Source organism: Mytilus californianus, unplaced genomic scaffold (genome assembly GCF_021869535.1).
Source record: "Mytilus californianus isolate M0D057914Y unplaced genomic scaffold, xbMytCali1.0.p SCAF_7, whole genome shotgun sequence".
In the NCBI taxonomy this organism is placed as follows: Eukaryota; Metazoa; Mollusca; class Bivalvia; order Mytilida; family Mytilidae; genus Mytilus; species Mytilus californianus.
This window is the reverse complement of record NW_026262723.1, coordinates 67977833-68003984: the sequence shown is the minus strand read 5'-3', so window position 1 is coordinate 68003984 and position 26152 is coordinate 67977833. Positions and strand designations below refer to the sequence as shown.

General features: G+C 31.9%; 1 protein-coding gene and 1 long non-coding RNA gene across 3 annotated transcripts in view; one reads left to right on the top strand and one right to left on the bottom strand.

Moving 5' to 3' along the window:
- Positions 1-26152, top strand: part of LOC127710265 (uncharacterized) — a 52358-nt gene that overhangs the window by 5242 nt on the left and 20964 nt on the right. The gene's annotated exons all lie outside the window — the stretch shown is intronic.
- Positions 1200-13350, bottom strand: LOC127710266 (uncharacterized). Of its 2 annotated transcripts, none has more exons than XR_007986097.1 (4): positions 13042-13350; positions 7775-7863; positions 2377-2788; positions 1200-1392 (listed from the first exon to the last, which is right to left on the bottom strand). It is a non-coding gene; the product is annotated as an uncharacterized LOC127710266 (long non-coding RNA). The 2 variants fall into 2 exon arrangements; XR_007986096.1 differs by having other exon boundaries at positions 7775-7850.

The window sequence follows — 26152 nt, the reverse complement described above, 5'->3', positions numbered from 1 at the left end:
CGCCTTCTTTACTAATTATTGATGTTATGTTGATAGTCGTAAATATAAAGCTTTACTACCACTATCACATAAACTTAACATTAACCAAGAAAATGAGGTCAAGGTCATATAAACCAAACAAGAAATACTTGTACACCTTACAATCATTCAATACACTAAATATAGTTGACCTATTGCTTTTGTTTCTAAGAAATAGACTTAACCAAGAAAACTAAACATTGACCAATGAACCATGAAAACGAGGTCAAGGTCAGATGCCCCATGCCAGGCAGACATAAACAGCTTACAATTCTTCCATACAACAAATATAGTTGACCTATTGCTTATAGTTTAAGAAAAACAGACCAAAACACAAAAACCTAACACTGAGCAATGAACTGTGAAAATGAGGTCAAGGTCAAATAAAACTTGCGAGACTGACATGTACATCATAAAATATTTCCATACACCAAATATAGTTGACCTTTATTGCATATAGTATTAGAAAAAAGACCACAACTCAAAAACTTAACTTTGACCCCAGAACCATGAAAATGAAGTCAAGGTCAGATGACACCTGCCAGCTAGACATGTACACCTTACAATCATTCCATACACCAAATATAGTAGACTTATTGCAAACAGTATAAGGAAAACAGACCAAAACAAAAACTTAACTTACCACTGAACCATGAAAATGAGGTCAAGGCCAGATGACACCTGCCAGTTGGTCATGTACACCTTACAGTCCTTCTGTACACCAAATATACAAGACCTATTGCTTATAGTATCTGTGATATGGACTTGACCACCAAACCTTAACCTTGTTCACTGATCCAAGAAATGAGCCATTATGAGGTCGAGGTCAAGTGAAAACTGTCTGACAGTCATGAGGACCTTGCAAGGTACGCACATACCAAATATAGTTAACCTATTACTCTTAATAAGAGAGAAATTAACATTACAAAAAATCTTAACTTTTTTTTCAAGTAGTCACTGAACCATGAAAATGAGGTCAAGGTCAATGGAAATGTGACACACGGAAACATCGTAACATGAGGCATCTGTATACAAAGTATGAAGCATCCAGGTCTTCCACCTTCTAAAATATAAAGCTTTTAAGAAGTTAGCTAACGATGCCACCGCCACCGCCGGATCCCTATCCCTATGTCGAGCTTTCTGCGACAAAATCGCAGGCTCGACGAAAAAGAAAAATACTGTTCTAAAATAAAATACATGTTCTATATAATATTACAAATACATACAATAAAATATAACTACAAATCATAGTAACATGTGAATAAATCTTCATAACATGTGCAATGCTTGTTATATTCAGATGGAATTATTACATGTTAATTTAAATTGATCTGTTTCTTTACTGATGACTTTTTCTCTTCCTTTCACTCCTGCCTATAAGAGAAAAGTAAAATAACATTTAGTAAAATATAACAAAAACGTGCTATTCCGCTGAACATGCTAAATGTAAATATTAATGGTGAAATCAACAATTTTGATCATGTTGATAGGTTGAGACTATCACATTTGACATTTATAACAAAACTTCTTTTCCCCCTCTGACCATTTTGATTACCTTGTGTGACTTTTCACACAATCAACATGATCATAATGTACATAACTTTTCTGACATTTTTTATCAATAAAGATAGTATAGCCAATAATAGTTTTCAAAATTATTTAGTGTAGAGTTGAGTTCTTTTCCCTTTCTCCAATTGAATGTTCCTGGCAACCTGCATTCTTTTATTTTACTTTTTTTCATTTAACAAATACTGATCAAGATTTAAAAGGGGAGCAGAATTGAGTTTTCATGTGGCTTTCCAAAGTCAAGACCGTTCCTGTTACCTAAAGTTGTATCTTAAGTTTTGTGGTTATAAGCATTGTGTATAAGTTTCAGAACATTTGGTTAAGCAAACTTAAGTTTATAGTGAACTAAAATGAATAAACAGCTGTGCCATGAGCACATGATACCTCCGTCGCTTTTTCAAAGAATAAGGTCTTCAACACAGCGAGAAAATCACGCACTATAAGTGTTTCTTGTTTCTCTTTTTTTATATAGATTAGACCGTTTGTTTTCCTATTTGACAGCTATTTTCACACTAATCATTTTTGGGGTCCTTAAATTAATAATAGCTTACTGTTCGGTGTGATCCAAGGCTCTGTGTTGAAGACTGTACTTTGACCTATAATGGTTTTTCTTTTACAAATTGTGACTTGGATGGAGAGTAGTCTCATTGGAACTCATACCACATCTTCTTATATCTATGTACAAACATACAAGGATAAAACTTAATGCCCTCCTCCGCTACGACGGGGCATAACAAAATGCATATACATATAAAGCAGCAGGACTCTTATTAAGACTGAATATGACAGTACCTTATTCTTTATTCTTTCATCTTATCCCCTGCATGATTCCTGACATGAATTTTGGTTCTTTATTTCTTTTACGTCCAGGCAATTTTGGTATGAAAGCACCATATTTCAAGCTAAGTGTACCCATGATTTGTCCTCGGTGTATTTTGATAAAAATAATAAATGTTGACTGCATCTTTTGGTGTCTCTCTTGTAAAACAATAATGCAAAGTCTATGTGTGTTGTTTAAAATTACAAATCATAGGAATTAACCAGTAACATATATTGTATTGTAATTTCACTTCTGAAACAATCCTGACCGGTGACTGTACAGTTTCAGCATCCTTTCCTTTGTTCTTAATTTTTCTGATATTTAGCTGAAAGCAGGATCAATATATTCATGTGTGTGGCAAACCAGTACTAACGACCAGAGAACCTGAAAAAAAATTATCTGTTGAGTTCTCGACTAGTATCATTTATTTATCCATTAAAGAGATAGAGCTTTGTTAGAATTTTGAAAGGTGGAAGCAGTATAATTACTTTAATACACTAAAATATGTAATAAATAAAACAAGAATGTGTCCATGGGACACGGATGTCCCTGCTTGTAAATATATCTCTAATTTATCCTTTTTTTCTATTAATAAAGTAACATAATATGAGAATGATGAAAGTGACTTGATCAGTGTTTGATGTTAATAAGCATTGGAACAAGGAATTATTTGAATCTGGAATTATTTTGAATTCTGGAAAATTGAAACGAAATTTATGATGAAAACTAACCAAACTAAATAGGGTTAGTTAGTTCATACTGAAAGAACAGTGAAAGTAAAATTACCCTTGCATGGCTATCCCTATTTAGTTGGGTATGTTTTCATCATACATTTCTTATCAATTTTCCAGAATTCAAAATTATTCCAGATTCAGATAATTCCTTGTTTTGTGTATAAGTTTCATAACACTTGGTTGAGGCAATGAAAAGCTAAAGTGCAATTAGGGATTTGAACTAGTTTTCAATTACTTCAAGTTCCCTGATATTGATTCATGTTTTTTTTTATTGCAGTACGTACAGTAATAATCTGATGGTTTAAGAGAGCACAATACCACGACAACAACATGTTTATCAAAATATCATTTTCATTTTGTTCTTTCTTAATATTCATCAGACACATTTTCTTAACTAGATACCCCAATGATGATTGACTGTGGCCCAGTAGTTTCAGAGAAGATTTTTGTAAAAGTTAATGGTCGACGACGGCCCTTTGGCCCAGGTGAGCTAAACAAGAGGCTCTAAAGAGCCTGTGTCGCTCACCTTGGTTTATGTGCATATCAAACAAAGGACACTCTCTAACATTGTAGACGAGAATATACTTCATGACAAAAATCTCTATTTTGTTGATCTTTTATTACAGGTCTTTTATAATTAGTCTGTTTAGTTTCTCTCTTTCTTCTTTAGTTCTTGCTCAAAACACAAAAGAGGGTAAACAAAAATTCTCACTGAAGGGCAATCACTCCTATTAAGCATGTTAAGAGTGACAGTCTACTAACTATATCGGCAGAATTTAACTTTTAATAGATCTTGCCATGCCTTTTCTTACATTACTCAAGATCTGTTAAAGTGACGCTATCCAAATTTGTACTTGATCTGCGTTTTGTGGTAATATGCATTGTGCATAAGTTTCATAACATTTGGTTGAGGCAAACTAAAGTGAGAAAGAAAATGAAAAATTCAGCAATATTTCCATTTGTAGAGGGGGATAACTCTAGAACGGTAAAAGTGACGCTACCCAAATTCACACTTGATCTGAGTTTTGTGGTAATAAGCATTGTGTATAGGTTTCATAACATTTGGTTGAGGCAAACTAAAGTGAGAAAGGAAATGAAAAATTCAGCAATATTTCCTTTTGTAGAGGGGGATAACTCTAGAACGGTAAAAGTGACGCTACCCAAATTCACACTTGATCTGAGTTTTGTGGTAATAAGCATTGTGTATAGGTTTCATAACATTTGGTTGAGGCAAACTAAAGTGAGAAAGGAAATGAAAAATTCAGCAATATTTCCATTTGTAGAGGGGGATAACTCTAGAACGGTAAAAGTGACGCTACGCAAATTCAAACTTGATCTGAGTTTTGTGGTAATAAGCATTGTGTATAGGTTTCATAACATTTGGTTGAGGCAAACTAAAGTTAGAGAATGGAAACAAAAAATTCAGCAATGTTTCCATTTGTAAAGGGGCATAACTCTAGAACGGTAAAAGTGACAATACCCAAATTTATACTTGGTCTGTGTTTGAAGGTAATAAGCATTGTGTATAAGTTTCATAACATTTGGTATAGGCAAACTAAAGTTAGAGAACGGAAACCAATTATCGGACCTACGGGACAGACGGACAAGGGTAAAACTTAATGCCCCCTCCGCTACGGCGAGGCATAAAAAATGTTTCTAAATTTCATAGTTTTCCTGATAATAGGCATAAATAAAACAAGAGGCTCTCAAGAGCCTGAATCGCTCACCTGTATTTCAGAGGAGAAGATTTTCAAATGTTAGCAAACTTGATGAACAAATTGTGTAAAATTGTCTTTAAAGGGCAATAACTCCTTAAGGGGTCAATTGACAATTTTGGTCATATTAACTTTTTTGTAGATCTTATACTTTGCTGAACATTATTGCTGCTTACAGTTTATATATATCTATAATAATATTCAAAATAATAACAAAACAACTGCAAAATTTTGTTAAAACTACCAATTCGGTGGCAGCAACCCAACAATGGGTTGTTCGATTCGTCTGATAATTTCAGGGCCGATAGATCTTGACCAATTAAACAATTTTACCCCATGTCACATTTGCTCTAAAAGATTTAGTTTTTGAGATATAAGCCAAAAACTGCATTTGACCCTTATGTTCTATTTTTAGCCATGGCGGCCATGTTTGTCAATGGATACAAGCTTTGGATACAATTTATAAACAAGATACCCTAAGGAACATTTAGGTAAAGTTTGAAGGTAATTGGCCCAGTAGTTTCAGAGGAGAACATTTTTAAATGTTAGCAAACTTGATGAACAAATTGTGTAAAATTGTCTTTAAAAGGCAATAACTCCTTAAGGGGTCAATTGACAATTATGGTCATATTAACTTTTTTGTAGATCTTACTTTGCTGAACATTATTGCTGCTTACAGTTTATATATATCTATAATAATATTCAAAATAATAACAAAAAAACTGCAAAATTTTGTTAAAACTACAAATTCAGTGGCAGCAACCCAACAATGGGTTGTTCGATTCGTCTGATAATTTCAGGGCCGATAGATCTTGACCAAGTAAACAATTTACCCCATGTCACATTTGCTCTAAAAGATTTAGTTTTTGAGATATAAGCCAAAAACTGCATTTGACCCTTATGTTCTATTTTTAGCCATGGCGGCCATGTTTGTCAATGGATACAAACTTCGGATACAATTTATAAACAAGATACCCTAAGGAACATTTAGTTAAAGTTTGAAGGCATTTAGCCCAGTAGTTTCAGAGGAGAAGATTTTTGAAATAGTTTACAACGACAGACGACGACGACAGACGACAACGACAGACGACGGACGCCAAGTGATGGCATAAGCTCACATGGGGCCCTTCGGGCCCAGGTGAGCTAAAAAAGATGTACAACAATTTATAAACTAGATACCCTAAGGAACATTTATTTAAAGTTTGAAGGTATTTGGCCCAGTAGTTTCAGAGGAGAAGATTTTTGAAATAGTTTACGACGATAGACGACGACAGACGACGAACGCCAAGTGATGGCATAAGCTCACATGGGGCCCTTTGGGCCCCGGTGAGCTAAAAAAGATGTTCAACAGGTGTTTAGAAATAAAGAAGATAATGCACTTCAAAGAAATTTTTTTATTTATATTAGAGCTGCCATGAGAAAAAACATATGATAGATTTTATAGCAATATGGAAATTAAATATTAATGTACAATGTAATGTATGTGCCTGTTCCAAGTCATGAGCCTGTAATTCAGTGGTTGTCGTTTGTTGATGTGTTACATATTTGTTTTACGTTCATTTTTTGTACATGTACATAAATTAGGCCGTAATTTTTCTTGTTTTCTTGTTTTACATTTGTCATTTCGGGGCTTTTTATAGCTATGTGGTATGGGCTTTGCTCATTGTTGAAGGCCGTACGGTGACCTATAGTTGTTAATTTCTGTGTCATTTGGTCTCTTGTGGAGAGTTGTCTCATTGGTAATCATACCACATCATTTATAAGCATACATCAAGTAAAGTTAAGTACAACATTTAAAAGTGTTGATGTTAATAACATTTCTGATATATCCAATTTTCTTGAGGAGAATATCTAAAATATATGAATTTATGAGGGCTTGGAACCCCGCTAACATGTTTAACCCTGCCACATTCTGTGCCTGTCCCAAGTTAGGAACCTGGACAATCAGTGGTTGTCGTTTGTTGCTGTGTTACATATTTGTTTTTCGTTAATTTTTTTGTATTTTTATAAGGCCTTTAGTATTGAATTGTTTTACATTTGTAATTTTGGGGCCTTTTATATATGACTATGCAGTATGAGCTTTGCTCATTGTTGAAGGCTGTACTGTGACCTATAGCTGACTGACAGACGGAGGGACAGGGGTAAAACAATATGCCCGCCAACTTTTAGTTGCGGGGACATACAGAGTTATACACTTTGTTTAAAATACTATTGAAAAGTTCATAATTTAAATTATTCATGTTTACAGAAGTCTTTTGTTAATGTTTATATTTGTATTGTGTTGTGTTGTTTTGTTTCTGTATCACATATAAGTCTAAAAGTTTTTGACCACCAAAATTTGCAAAGAACAATTTCAGTATTTCCCTCAAGGACCACCAGGAGAAAAAAGATTTCAAGAACTCTGTAATGGAGAGAAAGAATGGATAGGGTTTAAAGAATAGAGAATATTGGACAAACATGTGCAGAATAAAGGGGCAAACAAATAAAGAATAGAGAATATTGGACAAACATGTGCAGAATAAAGGGGCAAACAAATAAAGAATAGAGAATATTGGACAAACATGTGCAGAATAAAGGGGCAAACAAATAAAGAATAGAGAATATTGGACAAACATGTGCAGAATAAAGGGGCAAACAAATAAAGAATAGAGAATATTGGAAAAATAATACAGAATATTGAATAATAGGGCACAAAAATACAGTAAATTATTAAGACATGATAGAGATAATATAAATGGGCAAAATAAATAATGAATAGAGAGAAAAATGGTCTAATATTTAAAGAATAAAGACAATAAGGACCCCCTCATCCAAACCCTCATTTAGCAGAACAGTAAAAATGATAATTATCTACTTTCATGTGGACATTTTCAAACAATTTCATACATTCCCATATCTTTAACTATTTGATCATTACTTACATCTGTCCATTATTATGTTGTCTTTTAGATCACATTGCATTTGAAGCTGATGTTCAATACTTGCACAGTTGTACACCTAGAAAAAAAATCTGCAAAAATAAGATAAAACAGTCTTGTGTAACTGTCATACTAGTTTAGATACAGAATCGTGTGACTTTCTAACAGAAAATTTACATCACATCAATGAGAAATTGCAAAAAGTAAATAAAATTATTCATTTGTCGCTTTCGTTGTTGAGGTTACATGAGTGCATTAGCTGCCTTATTTTTACATGTTCACAAATCAGTATTCGGGAGAGCAGTAAATATATAGAGGCTCTGCACCCTCCCCCTGAAATTTTGTGCTCTGAAGGGAACCAGGTACTTTTTCTAAGTAAGGAAAGAGTTTAAAAATTATCCATCATGTCCTCACATCTAATTATTAAAAGATGAATTAATTGATCATTGAAATGTGTATCAGAGTCAGAACTTCTCAATGTTCATTTTTTGGGGGAATATTTATTACCCTAATTTAATGTTTTTATTGTCTTTAATTAAGTGACTGACACAGTACTGAGGATAACATTTTCATATCTCTTCATTTATATCTACAAATTCTAATGATGTTTCACATCCTGGGGGATATAAACCCATGAAATTGAAACTTTTCACACATAATTGACTAATAGTAGTAATTGGGAATGTAAACATGTAATAATTTTTTTCCCAGTAGGCAGTTTAACCAAAATTAAGATACAGACAAGACATAATAAATCTATTATACTATATACACAGCATGCACAGGACATGTGCTCCTATCATAATGATGAACTGAGTCTATACTGTCCCTTTAACAAATAATGCAAAGTTAAAAATTTTTGTTATTTAGATTCTGTGAATTTTTTTAATTTTAAACATTCTTAGTTTGTTTGAAATAGATATACGTTGTATACTTAATCATCTGTAGAATTTTTTTATTAATGAAAAAAAAAGAATTAGCTTAACTGATTAATCTATAAAGATTATAGTCGATCCAGGTAATTTCGTACAGGCAGTTGGTCCGAGAACACAGTTTTTTTGTAGTGCATTTCTTTTAGACAATAAGTGGAAATAAAAAAAATCCAAACTGAGCTTTCTCAATAATATTTTTACAGTGTGTTGTACTACTTAACTTTTGGGACAAATTATATAAAAATTATAGAAAAACTTCATCAGCTCTAACTCAAAATATGGACAATTTTATGTTAAGGGGGTCTTGAAATCTTGACAGCTTCCAAAATTAATGCTAATTTTTAACCTTTTTCAGCTGGAACAAATCACTATTTTACTTTAAAATTCATAATTCAAATTTTTTAACAGTGTAATTTTATCCCCCAACTTGCTATTTGAGACATAAAACATGAAGACATAAATTTGGAAGGGGGATAAAAAAAAATTGGCAAGTAACACCCTGTCCACACTAGTTAGGGACTATATTCGTGGACAATGAAAATCAAAGGACGATAACTGTGTGTCCAGACCAGGTAATTACTGTACATTTTGCTTGTTTATTAAACAGGGAACCAAATGACTTTCATTTAGGACCAAACGTGTACGGAATTACCCTGACTGACTCTAATGTAAGATCAACCTCCTCTCCAAGGTAAGATATGTACATGCATTCATAAACTGGGGCTCGAATAGGAGATACACCCTTATGTCACAAGGCTTTTACCCTAATGATCGAAGCGTGTCTAGAAATTGCTTCAGATTACTTTTAAGCAAATAGAACAGTTTTGAACATTTAAAAGATCCCAAGTACATGTAAATATTAATGACTCACATTTTAGATGACCAACAATGTATTAAGAAATTTTCAAAGAACATATATATAGGATTTAATATTGTCTGCCATGAAATTATGTCCACCAGACACTATTTCACAGTAAATTGTGTCCACGGACTTAATGTTATTATGAAATATTGTCCAAACAATGTTTGCCTATAGTATACAATTGTGTCCAGATGTGAAAAAAATTGTCCTTCAATGAAGGGACAATATTTCATATGAAAAAAGTGTCCTTCATAGAAAGGACAGTATGTCAAGAGAAAAAGTGCCCACTATCAATACCTACTATGTTTACATAGCTTCAATTCTTTATCTAAATTAAAGTTTAAAAATTAGAATATAGGTTTTGTCTCTATTAAAACATGGCATGTAAACTGGAGTAGTGAATTCATACTAAATGTGACCATCACCATGTGTAGTTAAACATGAATTATACAATAAAACATGTACTAATACACACAAAAACAGAAATATATTAAATAGTACTTAAAAATATGAACAATGTTAATAAAAATACATGTATTTTATTTCAATTTACATAAACTGTTATCACAGAGATATGTCTTGCCTTTTTGTAATTTTGATAAAGCAATATTGTTGAAATTAAAATAGCAATACTTTAACATGTAAGTTATGTAAAATATTCAAAGTCAATGAACCATGACTGAAGGTACATGGCTGAACAATCTCCATGGAAATGAGATGTGCTAATGTTAAATTATACAAAAGCTTCTTTTTATGCATACCAAATATAATTGACTTACCTAAGTCATTCCCTTAAAAAAAACCTAAACACAAACATTAACTTGGTAAACTATGTAAAAGTTTCAAAGTCAATGAACCATGATGAGGGGGTGGGGCTTTATAATCTCCATGGAAACAATACTTGTAAATTTATGCCAATAAATTTGCATACCGAATATCATTGACTTAACATTAGCAGTTCATCTTAAACTGATCTAATCAGTATCACAAACTAATACATTTAAACTAAGCAAATGTTTCAAAGTCAATAGACCATGACTGAGGGGAAGGGGCCAAATAATCTCCATGGAAATGAGATATGCCATTATGCTAATACAACTGCATACCAAATATCATTGACCTACAAATGTACCACTAGTGGTTCCCCATAAACTGACTCAGACCTAATCACAAACTAATACATGTATAAAACTAAGCAAAATTTTCAAGGTCAATAGACCATGACTCAGGAGGCAGGGCCAAATAATCTCTATGGAAATGAGATATGCCAATGCTTATACAACTGCATACCAAATATCATTGACCTACCACTTGTGTTTCACCATAAACTAGACCTAATCTCAAACTAATACATTGTTGACGCCGCTGCCGCCGTCGGCAAACCTATAATGTCTCGCTTTTTTACTCTGTCAAGGCGAGCTAAAAATCATGTAATTTTCAAGAATTTTCTCATAAATACTGTTCTTTCTTCATTTGGTATTCTTGTACTTTATATAGGGGTTGTGTGACAGTTGATGCTGGTGGATACTTTTTGTTGACATCTTTATAGCTAAGATAATTGAATATGCTTTGGAATTTAACACCTTCCATTTGGTGTTTTTATCAAATTATAACAGGTTCTTGATTGGTTTGTTTTAGTAATAGAACATTTAATATAGCCAAAATACGTGAGTGACTTTTTTATGATCTCCCTTTAAAGGACACCTTTTACTGTGAAAAGGTCCTCTTATTGAAAATCAACCTTGCAGGACAGAATTTAATAGTACTTTATCATGAAATAATGAATTGAAGGACACTTTTTCAAAGCATCGGACAAATTAAAATATTTACATTTTCTGTGAAAAAGTGTCAAGGTGGTTGATAGTAAAAAAAGGTATTGTTACTTACACATGTAAATGACTAGTAATGGATTGTTGAGACTTGTTATATGTCAATACATTTTAGAAAATTGTAATTATGGAGAATAATAAAGACTTTTTTTGGCCTTTATAATTCAAGGGGAATTATACTCCCCCAATTCAATAATACATCAGATGGGTTAATTCCTGCCAGGTCGGTAATTTCTCTAGTCAAGTAGCTTACACCTGCCGGGATCGCCCCAGGTGACATTTCATACAGTTAAGTTTAATTTCTCTAGTCAAGTAGCTCACACCTGCCGGGATCGCCCCAGGTGACATTTCATACAGTTAAGTTTGCTGCAGGGATCTCCCCATCATTGTTATGTATTTAAAAAATTTAAAGGTTAAATTTTCCAATGAATGAGTAGCCCCAAGAAAGCCAATAATGTAACATTTTAAGTTAAAGAAATGTTTATTGTTACATGTATGTTATGGTGTTTAATTTAGATAATGATGTTTAGAGTTATTATGTTATATAATAAAAGTCTTTCTTTAAAATGTGTTGTGTATAAACTTTATATAGGGGTTGTGTGACAGTTGATGCTGGTGGATACTTTTTGTTGACATCTTTATAGCTAAGATAATTGAATATGCTTTGGAATTTAACACCTTCCATTTGGTGTTTTTATCAAATTATAACAGGTTCTTGATTGGTTTGTTTTAGTAATAGAACATTTAATATAGCCAAAATACGTGAGTGACTTTTTTATGATCTCCCTTTAAAGGACACCTTTTACTGTGAAAAGGTCCTCTTATTGAAAATCAACCTTGCAGGACAGAATTTAATAGTACTTTATCATGAAATAATGAATTGAAGGACACTTTTTCAAAGCATCGGACAAATTAAAATATTTACATTTTCTGTGAAAAAGTGTCAAGGTGGTTGATAGTAAAAAAAGGTATTGTTACTTACACATGTAAATGACTAGTAATGGATTGTTGAGACTTGTTATATGTCAATACATTTTAGAAAATTGTAATTATGGAGAATAATAAAGACTTTTTTACAGTGGGCCCCAAATCCCCAAATACCTGTGTCAGATGTAGGTGAATAGAAAATAGGGATTGTATGCAAGTAAAGCCTAGATTTTTGTAAAAAAAAAAAAAAAACAAAGACTTTTATCTGTTATAGTTTGATCTATTACAGATTTTCATTGTAAAATTTAACTCACTTACAAGTATTATGTCCATGCCAGCATTTATTGTTTACAAAGAGTCCTACACAACCTTAAATCAAATACAATCCAAAGTCAAACACACCCAAAGCCAAAGGCAAAGGTGTACTTGAATAGGTCTATATTTGGTAGTCTTGATTTAATGAATAACTTTATTTCTGAATTTTAAATTGGTATTATTAAACTGTGTAAGAGAAATTATTGCTCTATCTAATAAGCATTGACCAGTTGACATTATTGTGGTCAAGCAGATACCAAAAAATATTCGGAATCCAGATTTTCCCCCATACTTGTCAGGTAACCAGAGGATTTCCAAACCGAAGTGGTTCGTCTAAAAAAGGTGGAATTTTAATACAGAATAGGTGACGGGTAACAGTTCTGTGGATGGAACAAACATCCTCACCTTCAAACTGGTAAAGTTCAACTTCTACAAGAGTCCTGAGTTGCAGTGCGATAGAAGAACGTCTGTTATCCAAATGCAATCAGGGAACCAGTTCATGTAAGACAAACTTGTTGTGACCTTGAACTTGAAGATGCAGAGATGCTGAATGAAAACTTGTCAGTACGACAGTAGCCTGTTGTTGAAATGATTTCAATTTATATATATGGTAAACATTTAGTTAAAACAAGTGTGAGAGCAATTTACGTTTAAAGGGGGACTGGATTTTTTGTTTTGAATCTTTGTTTCTTTTCTTTTTTTTTTTTTTTGGGGGGGGGGGGGGGGGGGGGGGGGAGGGGGGAGGTGAAAGGTATAGATAACTAAGGGACCTACCATTTGGTTTTCATGGGGGGCTAGGATGAACAATATTGTCCTTCATTCTATTAGTTGTTATGTATTTTTCACTCTATTCGGTCCTGCCTTTTTTGTTTTGAAATTGAGAATGGAAATGGAGAATGTGTCAAAAAGACAGCAACCCTACCAAAGAGCAGAAACCAGCAGAAGGCCACCAATGGGTCTTCAACATAGCGAGAAAATCCCGCACCAGGAGGCTTGCTTCAGCTAGCCCCAAAACAATAATGTGTACTAGTTCATTAGTTTATCCTGACTTTTTTTTTACATACATGTAAATAGTCATCCTGCCTTTTTTCGGCAAAGTGTCTCATCCCACCTTTTGATTACTCAAAACTCCTGTCCTGTTTTTTTTTTCGAATTTCATCCTGATTTTTTTATATTATAGTCTAGTTGCATAATCAATAATATTTATTGTTCGAACAGAGTATGTTTAAGTTTATTGAAAAATTCGCCCAATATTTGTAAAATGTATTTGCTGCAAACAAATATAAATTATTTTTTATTTGCATAGTAGAATACTGGAATACATTGTACTTACATGACTTATCTTATTGATATTTGTTAACAATTTTATTAATTCTAATCAGTCAATTTGATAACAATATGAATTTATATCTTTTTCAAGTTTTAAAATTGGTACATCATTTTTTGTTACTCATTCCAAGCTGACTATATAGCTAGTTTATCAAAAAAAAATGTTATTTTTATTATAAATCCATTACAACAATCAGTGAGAATTATCATTTTTAACAATCAAATCAAATCAAATCAAATATTTTATTGTCTTATAAACTTTACAGTTTGTGACCAACATGTATTAACACAATAAACATATATACATACATATAAAAAAAAAAAAAAAAAAAAACACAATAAAAACAGCATCAAAATTTATAAAAACAAACAAGTTGTTAAGAGTCCCCTGCCCTCAGTTCTAATGACTTTTTCAAGAAGGATCCTAACTTATTTGTTTGTAAAGGCGTTGATGGATTTAGTAAATAATGAATTTTTTCTTCTTCATTTAAATTATTAAAGTTATTATTTTCAGTACATATGTGTTCAAAAAAGGCATTTCTTAGTGTTTTATTATAATCACAATAGAGTAAAAAATGTTTCTCATCCTCTAGTATTTTACATTTATGACAAAGTCGTTCCTCTCTTGGGATTTTAAAATATCTCCCCTTTTCAATTAAGAGGGAGTGATCACTTAGTCTAAATTTAGTGATCAATCTCCTTATCTGAAAATTAGATATATTTAGATAAGATTCTAGTTTGCAATCCTTTTTAAGTTTTTTATATAGATAAAATTTACTTTTATCATCAATGTTTTCAAATTTAGTTTCAATTAAATCTTCATATCTATTTTTCATTTTTAACTTTATATCGTTTTTTATTTTATTTACATCTTTTATGTCCTTACAATTAGAAAAAATATTAAGGTCAATATTAGTCTCTTCAACAATATTCTTTGCATATGTATACCATGAATAAGTTCCAGACAAATCTAGAGACTGTGCTAGAGAAAAAGCTTCCTTTATCAATGGATTAATATTATTATTATATAGTCTAGCTAAATATAAAAGGGTTTGTGTTTTAATAAAACATTCTATAGGCAATCTTCCTAATTCAACTCTTGCCCCTAAATTGGATGCATTTTTTCTTATTCCTAGAGTAGATTTACAAAATTTAAGATGCATATTTTCAATAGGGGTTTTGTCTGTAAAATCAAGTTGATTAATTTGTTTTCCTGAAGATAAGGCTCTGTTTTTGGCTCTATGAAAAGAAATATATGTATCCAAATATGTTACTTCTGAATTATAGGTCATAATTGGTTTTACTAAAGAATCAAAAAGGTTATAAGGTTTAACAATTAATGCTCTAAAACAAATTTTAAGCCAACAACTTTTAAATATTTCCATGTGTTTTCATAAATTTCCAGAATTTATACCATATGAATAAGTTTATTAAAATTTAATACCCATTAAACAATATGTTTTAATAAAAGTACTAGGGAGAACGGACCTAGGGCGAACAGACTCTGTGGGTGAATGAACTCTGGGTTAACAGACCTAGGGGAAACATGTAATCAGGGCAGAGGGATTTTGTTAATGCGATTAAATATTCTTACATGTACAGGCTATACATCAAAGAATATAATGTAATAAAACCTCTTTATCCAAATCTTCATATTGTATATATGTTCCAGACCATATGAGTATTTGGACCGTACACATATACTCGTGCAGTCGGACCATATGTGTACGGTCAGACCATTTGAGTATACTCATACAGTCTAGGACTAACTGGCCCCTATATGTATTTGTACCATATAGGGGTTAATTTTAGACAAACATTTATCAAAATTTTTATTGAATATATACATACAAATTATTATAATTACAATTAGATGAATAAAGTGAAATATATCATCATATCATCAACCCTAATAATCTGGAAACAACTGGTATTATTATAGAGTAACAAAGCTACCTTATTCCTTCCCCCCAAACGTGTCCGATTCCCCCAAACGTGTCCACTCAGAAACATGTCCTTCCCCCCAAACATGTCTGATTCCCCCAAACGTGTCCACATGACGTCACTGAACTGCAAAACATATCTAAATGTAAAAGGGTGCCAAAGCGTGTCATTTTTATTAACGCCCAATCATGTCCATTTATATAATAACACCCAAACGTGTCCATATGAAGCTCAAACGTGTCCATATCATAAAAATGTCCAAACGTGTCCCCGTTATTTGCATGGTTATTGCTCTTTCATATACTCCTTTTACTATTTCATTGCAAATTGAAATATAGTCCTTTAGGTCTTTATCAAACAAACAGAATAACCCGTGCCAAAATGGGGCCTCCGTTTGGTTGGGCGGGGTGTAAAAGTACGCAGCAATGTCTATAGGTAACAATGTGGATATTGAATCAGATACCTCCTGTATAGGGAGAATACCCGCTATCTGTACATTAAAATCCTTGTAACAACTCTTTCAGGGTGCCGTCGATAGTATGCATCAAGGCAACCATTTTTGTGCCTATACATATTATCTAGTGGCAGTTGGAATTTCCCCAACTTTAATTTTAAACGGCCTCTATTATATAAAGGGGAATAAAAGATTGTTATACTGAAGCCCCGTAAACATAAAGTGGTCTTTCTCTGCTCCCAAAAATTATTATCTAATTCTGAGTCCCGATTAGTGTAAATTCCTAATAACCGTACAAATTTAGGCCCAATCCCAAATTCCCGTCATAAAAATGTTACTTTCCTAAAGTCCCAGGAAATAGTCCTCCGTCTCTCATTAAAGAACTTACCAATAATATTTATTGTTAATATGTTGTCGTCCTAAAAATGCATGAAATATTTGCAACTGGAAGTAATGTCTCTTGTTTGTGTGTCTTTAAGTGATGTTCGAAACCCCAAATTTATAATATTAAACCTGAAAACAAGTTTATGATTTCAAGAGCTTTTAAAAAATCAGAACTGTTGAAAAAAATTGGAAAACACCGCTGCAGGAAGCCAGTCGTACATTATCCTCATACATGATTAATATAGTAAGACATCACTGCAGTTTATTAGTACAAAATAATTTATTGAGTAAACGATTAATTTAACTGTACTAAAGTAATGTTGATGTTCGCTCTAAATATGCATCAAATACTTGCCACTAGACATTAAGCAAGCAACAGTCAAGAATTATGTATATGTTGATAATCAATATTGCATACATATAAACAACTGGGGTTGAACAAACTAATGCTAATACATTTTGAATGTTCTTCTTTTAACTCTGTTCCTTTTTAATTTCTGGTAATTGTGCCCAAAATATATACTCCAGGAGTAATGTCTTTTGAATGCGGCTTTTATCTTATTTAGGATCCAACAAAAACCCGACATGTCCCCTATTATGGAATTGCCGTAAATGTTATAGACGTAACTGAGAATATAATAGCGCTTAAAGTTTTCAGACGTTCCGGCGTTTTAAAGTGGACACGTTTTAGCGAATAACAATTATCGGACACGTTTGGGGGTTTTGAAATCGGACACGTTTGGGTGATATCAACTTTTAAGGACACGTTTGGGGGAAATAGACACGTTTGGGGGAATCGGACACGTTTGGGGGGATGGACACGTTTGGGAGTGTTACATATATACATACAAATTATTATAATTACAATTAGATGAATAAAGTGAAATATATCATCATATCATCAACCCTAATAATCTGGAAACAACTGGTATTATTAGAGTAACAAAGCTACCTTATTCATTCTTTGCAGTAGTTTTCGACGCGTTTTTATTATATTTTCTCATTGTTTTTTCAAGGGATTTTTTTTATAGTTTTTGTCCAGTATCTCTGACGGTTTTTGTAGAAAAGTTCCTAAATATACTAAAATATTTTCTTCCAACATTATGTTTATTCCAATAACTTTAATTTCAGTGAGCATAATTAAATCTCATGTATTAACTGACATGCTAAATATACAGGAGCTTAACAGAATAAAGCTGTGATTTATAATGATACTGTTCCACAACATTTTAGGGTCAGAGAAATTTAATGCTTGATTGGGAGCAATTATTTGTGGTCACTTAAACTGAAGAAATTTATTGCTTTTAATTGATTGACCATTTGTGCAGCTGGTAAGAACATAATCAGCTGATTTACTAAAATAACATGAGTAAGTGCCTTAGATTCCTCTTTTTCTTTTATTCTTTAGATTTCTTTATCAATTATTTACTATGGTCAAAAAGTTAAATCTACTATTTTCTGCCTTTGTTATTTATGTGGTCAAACAATCAACTTGCTTAGTCCATTGTACTCTTGAATTTATTTAAAATTGATATCCCTCAATCCATAGGACATACAAAAAAATGTAACATTAAGACATCTACCATGTCTACTGGGAATTGAAAGTAATAGAGAAACTATTTTGATATATGGCATAATGCTAAGATCATATATATTATTATCAGAATTCATACATGTATTTCTATACACCCTCTTCAGAAAATGAAATTTTATCTAATGGTTCTATTAAATTCTAGTAGGTTAATTGGGTACAAGATATTTCTAGAGATTTAGCACAGTATAGTGGCTCAAGGGTACACTGAGTGGAGGACAAACTTTTGAAATACTTAACTAGCAAACAAAACAAGTCTATAGTCTTTACAATGCTTTATACATGTAGTCAACAGTTTATACAAAATCAGCATCCTCTTTCATTTTCATTTTTTATTTTCAACATTTTAAATATGTTTTTGTTAATGCCTAAAAGTGCTGAAATAAAAAAAGTTTAAAAGGCCAATGCCAATTATTAGTATGAAGTAGAAACCTTTATGATATATATGTAAGTATTTATATTATTCATATGTAAGTGGCAATAAGTGAAATTAGGCATTAAGCTTAAATCCTTGTCAATAAGGTAATGCCCAGGTAGACTAAGTCTATCATCTAGAAATGATGTTAACAGTCATTATAAAAAATGTATTCTTAAATCCTGAAAAAATATGTCCAGGCTTTAAATGCAAGTAAATAAAAAGGCATTTATTCAAAGTTAAAATACATTTGGTACATAATCATGATAATAACATAACAAGAACTGCTGGACTTTAAAATGTAAACTAACTGAAATGATGCCACTATTCTAGCCAAGTTGGTCTAACCTTGGATATAATCAAAGCTGTATATTCACCATCCTTGTCACTTTGTAGTTTAGGGATGCATACCAAAAGTTGTGTAAAAATCAATTAAATCGAAAGTCACCATTGAAGCACATTTTGACGTGAGAACTCTAATGTTACAAACTTTTGTTAGTTTTTTTATTAGCTCACCTGGACCAAAGGGCCAACTGAGCTTTTCATGTCACTTGAGGTCCGTCGTCATCGTCCGTTGTCGTCAGTTAACTTTTACAAAAATCTTCTCCTCTGAAACTACTGGGCCAAAGTTAACCAAACTTGGCCACAAACATCATTGGGGAAAATAGTTTTTACAGACAAATCAGACAACCAATTGTTGGGTTGCACTCCTGAATTAATAATTTAAGAAAATTTTGCAGTTTTTGGTTATTATCTTGAATATTATTATGGATAGAGATACATTATAAACAGCAATAAGGTTCAGCAAAGTAAGATCTACAATTAGGTCAAGATGACCAAAATGGTCAATTGACCCCTTAAGGAGTTATAGTCTATTTTAAGGATTTTTCGTAAATTTTTGTAATCTGAAACTACTGGGCCAAATACATGAAATAGAATCAAATTTTCTCACTTTTTTTTTTCAATTTTGCCTATTATCTTGAAAACTATAATAGATAGAGAGAAACTTTAAAATGCAAAAATGATCAGAAAAAATACTCTTTTGTGTTTGGAGCAAGAGCTAAATAAGATCATGAAGATAGAGAGAAACTAAACAGACTTTATTGATCAGCAATATAAGATACAAAAAAAAATTTAGTAAAGAACTATTAAAAAAAAATACACAAGATAATTTAAATCATCTAGTGAAGGTATACACATGTATATATATATATGTGACAAAATATTCCCTTCAAACTATCCTGAACCACTTATTTCAAGACAGAATTACATTTGTATAGAGTCATTATGCATTAATTAGGGAATGATGTGTAAATTTCAAACACACTGTTGTTGAACTTTTAAAGAAATATTTGATAGAGAATCATTGTAATTATCTTTTTATATAATTTATATTACTGTATCTAAACTTCAAAGTGAATTAACTTGCCATTTTCTTCTTTGAACTGTTTTCCTCCACTGCATGGTTCTTCACAAAATCACCACAAAAACAATAGTAATAAAGATAGTAATAAGAGTAGTGTATTCTTGATGAATTTCAACATTTTATATTCCTCTACACATTTTATGATGTCCAAGTAATGAGGTCATGACATCAATATGAATCCATATAGTAACCAATGAGATAAAAGAGAAATTCATTTTATGTCTTCCTAGATCTTTGGATAAAAACAGGTCACATTTACTTGTACATGTTGTGTGTATTATGCTTAAAAAACATAAAAACACAAGTAAATATTATACATATATATATATACTCACCACATTGATTCAATGGACATAATTAAGTATAATGGTAGTAGGTCTATTAGTGTAAATAAAAGTGAAATCATAAGAAGGATTAGAATACACAGTATTATATGTTCATAATGACATACAGCCTTATACAGGGAGAGAATTTTGAAAAAAAATATTGTAAGTAATAATTTCATACTTAATGTCAATAATTGGTTTATATTTTCTGTTTTGTGTATGGTCTGCTTAAAGTTTTATTTTGAGGAGGATTAAGGGGATGGGGCTAGTGGGCCCGGGCGAAATTGACTAGTATTCATGTTGTGTGTTGCATGTTGCATGTTGCGTGTTGCGTGTTACATTGATCTTCGATTATTTCTTTTACAATTTTTGTAAAATTGGAAGAATTTTTAATTTGGATATACAAAAACTGTTTGTAAAATTGGAAGAATTTTAATTTGGATATATACAAATATTTTTGGTAAAATTTCTCATCAGTCATCGTTTAAATTCACCCTTTAAAATGTCTTTGACTTACATCATGGAGTCTGTTTTTGACCTGTCTGTCCGTCCGTCTGTCCATCTGTCTGTCCGTCCGTCTGTCCGTCCGTCAGTCCGTCAGTCCGTCAGTCCGTCAGTCCGTCAGTCCTATTTCTTGTCATCGCAACTCCTCTCAAACCATACAACAGAATTTCACGAAACCTTTTTAGATAATAAGGACATAGTATGTAGTTGTGCATATCGACAGGAAATTACGATTTAATTTTTTTTTTCTAGGAGTTACACCCCTTTGAACTTATTGACTTTAATGTACTACTGCAACAGTTTGTCATCGCAACTCCTCTCAAACCACACAACAGAATTTCATGAAACCTTTCCAGATAAAAAAGAAAATACTACGTAGATGTGCATATCGACAGGAAATTACGATTCAATTTTTTTCCAGGAGTTACGCCCCTTTGAACTTATTTGCCTAATATACTACTGCAACCTTTTGTCATCGCAACTCCTCTCAAACCACACAACAGAATTTTATGAAACCTTTTCAGATAATAAGGACATATTACGTAGATGTGCATATCGACAGGAAATTACGATTCAATTTTTTTCCAGGAGTTACGCCCCTTTAAACTTATTTGCCCAATATACTACTGCAACCTTTTGTCATGGCAACTCCTCTCAAACCACACAACAGAATTTCATGAAACCTTTTCAGATAATAAGGACATACTAGGTAGATGTGCATATCGACAGGAAATTAGGATTCAATTTTTTTTTTTATACAATTTTTTTTTCTTACAGTTATTTTATTTTTCCAGTGACAATGTGGGGACGTGGGGTATGTGAGGTCGCTCACTAAGGTTCTTTAATTAAAGTTTAAAATATTGAGCTTAAGTTTGTAAACTATATTTGATCTCTTATCAGTTTTTAATTGCTGACAATAATTTGCTATTTTCAGGAGTGTTGATATTACTAATTAATTGTTTTTATGTACTTTAGCAGACTGACCCATTGACTGTTAAATTTAATGTATTGTGCAGCTGTCATGGTTGTGAATCAACTCTAATCATCTCTCATTACTAGCCCTATATTATATGATTTCGTTGTTTTTATATCCTGTTCCTCAAGTTGTGTGATCTTGAACTACATTCTACTTTTAAATTGATTCATATTAGAAAGTATCCAAGCCCTGGTCAATATTAACAATATTGTTTTAAATGTTAAAATGTGAAAAAGTTGAGTATGTATAGTGATGACTTTCCGAAAAGGGAGGGGGACTGGGATATGCCCGCTACATTTTTTAACTGTAAGTTGGAGAGGGCAGAACTAAATTTGACCCCAAAATCCTGATTTCATACAGATTTCCAAGATAAAGACCCCACACTTACAGATTAGAAAAATGAAGCAGGCCTGTCCTCCTTTCGGAAAAAATGGATCCGCCTCTGATTAGCTACTTCCATTCATTACGCCTATGCTAATGAATGTGTCTCTCTTTAACTATATGTATTTGTATATATATGATGGAATTTGTAGATAACAAATATGTATATATGAAATTTGAATCAATTCAATTATAAGAGATCATTTCACCTTTAGCTTGATAAATTTTTTATTTATTTTAGCCAAATATAAAAATCTCTATGTTGAGAGAAAATCTCTGTTATTGAAAATAATTAACCATGTTAACAGGTCATAAAATTCTATCAAATTATCCCATATCATCTAATTAATACTACTATAGATCAGTCTCTAGAATCCAAGTTTTGATGACTTTTGTTGATAGGTTAATTAAAAATGTCAAATGAATTGAAGGATACACTATATATATATACATATGTATGTCATCATATAGTTTCATGTTTGGTCCATTTATTACCAAGCATAATATAGTACAGAATAAATATGACTCATGTACATTCAGTTATAACATTTAAAACCTCATGTAAATTTAACAAATGAATATTAAAAATTTTTAGCCTTCATTTTTCAGATTCTGTTACTTTAACATAAAAAAAAGTTAAATTTACAGACACTGGTAAAAACATATATAAAATACATAAATTTGTTCTCATGACAGAAAAAAAATCAAAACCACCATTCATCTATCATGTAATGAAGGTATTGTTATATAATTGTGAATTACGTCATAGAAATAGCAATCAAAAAACAAAAAAGAAAGAAAAGACTTCCCTAATGTACAAAAAAATTAACTTTATCTACATGCAACACGCAACATACGGCCCGGGCACCCCTTTTTGAAAAAAATTTGGTTGATTAATTTTTTGAGGGATCGAAACACTGAAGCAAGTTTGAGCGGGCCCCTTTTGAAAATTCTGGTACTGCCACTGCATACCACAGACATACAGAAACTAAGGATGTTTTATAATTTAAAAAAATTCTAATATATCAATTAAAACTTTTTATATTGATATATATATGCATTAGTGATAAATTTAATAATCTGTCACCTAAGGATATTTGCCTATAGATGTTTTATGTCCCACCTTTGGGCATTATATGCTTTCTGATGAGTCATGAGTATGCGTCTGTTCCTCCATCCGTCTTTCCGGCTTCAAGTTTAAGTTTTTGATGAAGTTGAAGTCCAATCAACTTGAAACTTAGTACATGTTCCCTATGATATGATCTTTCTTATTTTAATGCCAAATTAGAGTTTTGACCCCAATTTCATGGTTCACTGAACATATAAAAATGATAGTACCAGTGGGTCATCTGTGTGCTATGGACACATTATTGTTGTTGATTTAAATGCAAAAAAAAGTATTAAGAATTAGTTTCTGAATTTCACGAGTTGATAATTGCCTACAATTTAAAATTCAAGAATTTTGCATACAAGTATAATGAGTATGCCACTTGAAAAAAAAAATTGACATGGATGAGATTTTAGATGGGGTTTACAAAATAGAGAATAACGGGCAAAATGTGCAGAATAAAGGTAAAAAAAAATAATAAACAGGGAAAAGTAGGAAACCAAAATAAATATTAGAGAATAATAGTGTGCTGAAATATGAAGAATAGAGATTAAAAAAAATTAACAAAAGATTAAAGAAAAACAATCCAATATACATGTATTAAAGGATAAAGATATACAGAACCCCTATCTAGACCTTAATAAATTTAAGCCATAAACACATAAATGACAAATACCCTAATAATTTGTTTTTAGGTCAGACAAGAGTTCGTCTGCAAAAGACTCATAAGTGACTTCCGAATAACAAAAGTTTAAAAGGCCAAATAATGTACAAAATTAAAAACTTGGATAATCAAGAGAAAAACAGAGAAAGACAGAATTCATACATAAAATACAAAACTTAGAACATCAGCACGATCTGGGAATAGGACTTGCATTATTTCCTTATTTTAATTGACAATTGATCCTTTAAAGCAGTTATTGCCCTTGAAAGAATATTTTACCAAAATTTTTGTTTGGTTTTTTGGTTTTTAAATTGTTTGAATCATGGAAGTATTATATTTCATTTACTTTCATGGTTGAATTAAGTTTTTCATAGTAAGGAAGTGTCTTCATAAGAATACCAGTTTACATGTGTTGTTTACATTAATGTCATTAATTAGTTCTGCACAGTTAAACATTAGAAGGAACTATTAGGTTCATATAAATTATTTTATAGCTGTTTCACTAATAGGTTTTTATGGAATTTGTCACCTTTTGTAGAATCTGTTTTAATAAGATGCCAGTATTTCCTGAATACTTTTTGAAGTTTTCTGCTTAAGCATGTTAAGAATTCGAATGATAATTTGTAATGAATGGTATATTATATATATCTATTTTCAACTTTGTTCTTTTTCTTAGTAAAGACATAATTTCATAGAAATTGATCCAATATCCACCTATTTAGGTGAAAATCATATCTCTGGTCTGATTTCATAGACAAAGTTTCATAGAAATTAATCTAATATCCACCTGCATTAGTGCAAATCACCATTTTTAATTAATGTGCCTTCAAGCAGTTCATGTGTAAAAAAAAAGCTAAGGATGATAAACATTTTCAGCATGAAGTCTTATGTCATTCTGTTCTTATTTCAGATTGACATATCCATAGGACATGCAGTTAGCCTAGACAAATAGGAAGAGAAAGGTCTCTGATTTAATTCTCTGTGAAGTTCAAGGTCTTTCTTAGTCTAAATATGGGAAGATTTGAAAGGTAAGTTTGAAAATTTGTAAGTGTACAAAAATATGTTATGTCTAACAAAATGTGCTGTTTCACAAATAAAATACTCTGTCTCTCAGACACTTATGTAGCAATAAGGCCACTATATTTGTGTATGAAATGATTATAAGCTGTTTTTGCCTGACGGGTTAAACTGACCATGCCTTTATTTTCATGGATCATTTATGGATCAAGTTTAAGTGATAATTGTAGTAAAAGCGTCATATTTTCAATCATAAGTAAAGCAGGCATAGTTGTTAATTTCTGTGTCATTTGGGCGCTTGTGGACAGTTGGCAATTATACCACATCTTCTTTTTTGAATGTTGCATTTGTATAATCAAGCGTACTGCCAGCACACATTAGCTGGCCAGTTGTTTATTAGCATTAATGTTCACAAATAGTGCAAATTAGGGACATGATAAGGAAGACCTTTGTTATGCCCCCGCAGTAGTTTTACCCTTGTCTGTCTGTACGTAAGTCTTTCCATACTTCCCAAAGTTGGTTTCCGTTCTCTAACTTCAGTTTGCCTCACCCAAATGTTATGAAACTGATACACAATGCTTAATTATTACCACAAAACACAGATCAAGTTTGAATTTTGGTGGCGTCATTTAGTTTAACCATTCTAGAGTTATGCCCCTTTACAAACAAAAAAATTGCTGAATTTTTCGTTTCCGTTCTTTAACTTTAGTTTGCCTCAACCAAATGCTATGAAACTTATACACAACGCGTATTACCACAAAATACAGATCAAGTATGAATTAAGGGGGCATCACTTTAATTGTTCTGCAGGTATGCCCCTTTACAAATGAAAAAGATGCTTATATTTATAGTTTCCGTTCTCTAACTTTAGTTTGCCTCAACAAAATGCAATGACACTTATACACAATGCTTTTTATAAATCACAAAATATAGATCAAGTTTGAATTTTAGGGGGTCACTTTAACTGTTCTAGAATTATGCCCCTTCACAAATTGAA